The following is a 3,077-nucleotide window of genomic DNA, read 5'->3' as shown; positions in this document are numbered from 1 at the left end:
AGAGAGAGAGAGAGAGAGAGAGAGAGAGAGAGAGAGGGAGAGAGAGAGAGAGAGAATATGAATTTACAGCATTACAGGCAAAGAGACAATTGTGGAATTACTATTCTAGGTTTGTTTACTACAAATCCAATCAAATTCAAAAAGTATCTTTTGAAGTATCAGAAATGATTCTATAAAATGACATATTTTTGAAACTGGGATCATGTGATAGTCACTATTAGTAAAGTTCTGCCTGATTAACATGCTACTTAACACGAGCAACAAGAAGAACTGAAGGACATAGGGGAGGAGCTCTGGCTGGGGTAGGGTATGCTGATTAGAATTTTAAAAAGAGGAAACATCATGTGGAAAGGTCTTTAGGCTGCTCATAGTCTTTCTGAGGAACTGAAAGAAAGCCAGTGTAGCAGAAACAGAATGAGAAATAGGCCATGAAGTGAAATAAGACTGGCATGTGGGAAGGGAAGGCTGTCCTATCTGTTATCTAAGCTGTGCTTACATATATATTAGGAGTCCTGCTGTGGTGCTGTAGGTTTAGCAGGACGATCCACAAGATTGGCAGTTAAACCCACCAGCTGCTCCTTGGAAACCCTATTGTTGCTGTTATGTGCCGTGGAGTCAGTGCTGACTCATAGCAACCCTGTACAGGGTTTCCGAGGCTGTAAATCTTTACAGGAGCAGAAAGCCTTATCTTTCTCCCGCGGAACAGCTGGTGGTTTCGAACTGCTGACCATGAGATTAGCAGCCCGATTCGTAACCACTATGCTACCAGAGCTCCTTATACAGCATTGCTGAGTTGGAACTGACTCGATGGCACTAACTATATATATAGTTATGTTGTTGTTAAGTATCATCACTATGGTTCCAACCCATAGTGAACCTGTATAGGGTTTCCAAGAAGTACTGGTGAGCTTCAACTGCTGACCTTGTGGTTCAAACTGACTTTCCAGTCCAGCACACATTAGCCCACGGCACCACACCAGGACTCCATACATATATACAGAGCTCTGGTAGCATAGTGGTTACAAGTCTGGCTGCTAACCTTAAGGTCAACAGTTTGAGACTACCAGTTGTTCCACAGGAGAAAGAGGAGGTGGCTTTCTGCTCCTATAAAGCAGGGTCGCTATGAGTCAGAACTAACTCCACAGCACACCATCACTATATATATATGCTCCTATATATATAAAATATTATATATATATAATATTTTAATTGGCATTACTCTACACAGTGGAGTCCAGGTGTGGTACTGCAGGTTAATGTGCTGGACTCCAAGGTCAGTTTGAACCCCAGGCCAACAGTTCAAACCCACCTGCCACTCCTCGGAAACCCTATACAGAGGCGTTATGAGTCGGAACCAATTCGATGGCACTTACCAGTACAACAACAACCTACAGAACTTATACAGTAATTATATAATTTTTAAGCTTATTCCCAGAAAGATCAGGATGTAGAACACAACACAGCCTGTGTCTGAAAGCCTTCCTAGGCTTCCTCCCTGTTGTTACCCCCAAAGGTAATCTTCTCATTCCTATAACCACAGATTCATTTTGCCTGCCTTTGAACTTTATATAAGTAGAACCATACAATAGATATTCCTTCATTCAATATTTTGTCTCTGAGGTTTGTTCATGTCTTTCCATGTTAATGGCAGGTTTGTTCATTTGTTTTATTTTTCCAGATAGTATCCTATTGTGTGCATAAACCAGAATTGATTGTTTATTAAATGCACTTATTGTGGAAGAAGACATCGCTACTGAAATCATTTCCAGCTATTATGAATAGATGCTGCTATGTACGTTCTCATACAAGTCATTTGATTAACATCTTTTGATTGTATGTCTAGGAGTGAAATCTCTGGGTGATCATAGAGACATATGTTTAGTTTCAAATACTGTCAGTTTGGGGAAATAGTTATTATACCAGTTTAAACCCTCACCAGTAGTTGTAAGCATTCAATTTATTTCACATCCTTAAAACTACTTGACCTTATGCATTGATTTAATTTTAGCCATTCTGGTAGGTATGCAGATGTTAGTAGCTTGTTACAGTTCTAATCCTTATTTTCCTGATGTTGAGTGCCTTTTTTTTTTGTAGAGTAAATCCAGTGAGAGCCAGAACTCAATTAGACTGCCTTGTTTTTCCGAGTCTTACAAGTTTTCTGCCTTTGCCAGGGTACAGTTTCCACTTTTCTACTATACTTTCTTTAGTGGGAAATATTTGAGTTTTCCTTCTCAGACAGGTTTCTGTCTTACAAAGGCTTCGGTTTTCATAAACTTCTGTGTTTATTGACCAGGTGGATATCTTCTTTTATAAAGTTTCTCTTCAGATCTTGTGTCTATTTGGGGATGGGTTTTTGTCTTTTTAAAATTGACTTGTAGGAATTATTTATAGATGCTGACTTTGAGTCCTATGGGAGCATGGTGGCTGTGTAGGATGAATACTGGAACCACAAGGTTGGGTGGTTGGTGGTTCTAATCCACCAGCTGCTCCACTGGAAAAAGAGGAGGCTTGGAACCCCTTTATAGGGTTGTTATGAGTCAGTGCATTCCACAATGTTTAACAACAACATGACTCTTTTCTTTGATGTCCTTTGGTTTGAAAACTGTGTCTTTCAGACTGGAGCTTGTCTTTTCACACTTTTAAGGGTATCTTAATAGACATCGTTTCTTCATTTCACGAAGCCCAACTTTTATTTTATGGTTAGTATATGTGGTGTTTTGTCTAAGAAACCTTTGCCTACCTCTTGGTCTCAAAGAAGTTCTCTCTCTCTTTTTTCCTATTTTTTAAAAAATAGAACTTTCTGTGATGCTGGAAATGCTCTAGACCTGCACTGCCCAATATAGTAGCCAATAGCTACACATGGTTACTGAGCACTTAAAATGTGGCTAATGTGATGGGAAACTGAATTTTAATTTAATTTTACTTACACAGAACATGTAGCTAGTGGCTGCTGTATTGACCAGTAACATTCTAGACACTTTTTAATTTTCACATGTAGATCTACAATCCATCGTGATTTTTTTCTGTGTGTCAAAGTAATAAAATAGACATCAGAGATGTGGTGCTGTAGGAAAATA

This window comes from Chrysochloris asiatica, unplaced genomic scaffold (assembly GCF_000296735.1).
Source record: "Chrysochloris asiatica unplaced genomic scaffold, ChrAsi1.0 scaffold00151, whole genome shotgun sequence".
Classification (NCBI taxonomy): Eukaryota; Metazoa; Chordata; class Mammalia; order Afrosoricida; family Chrysochloridae; genus Chrysochloris; species Chrysochloris asiatica.
Note: the sequence above shows the minus strand (reverse complement) of the source record.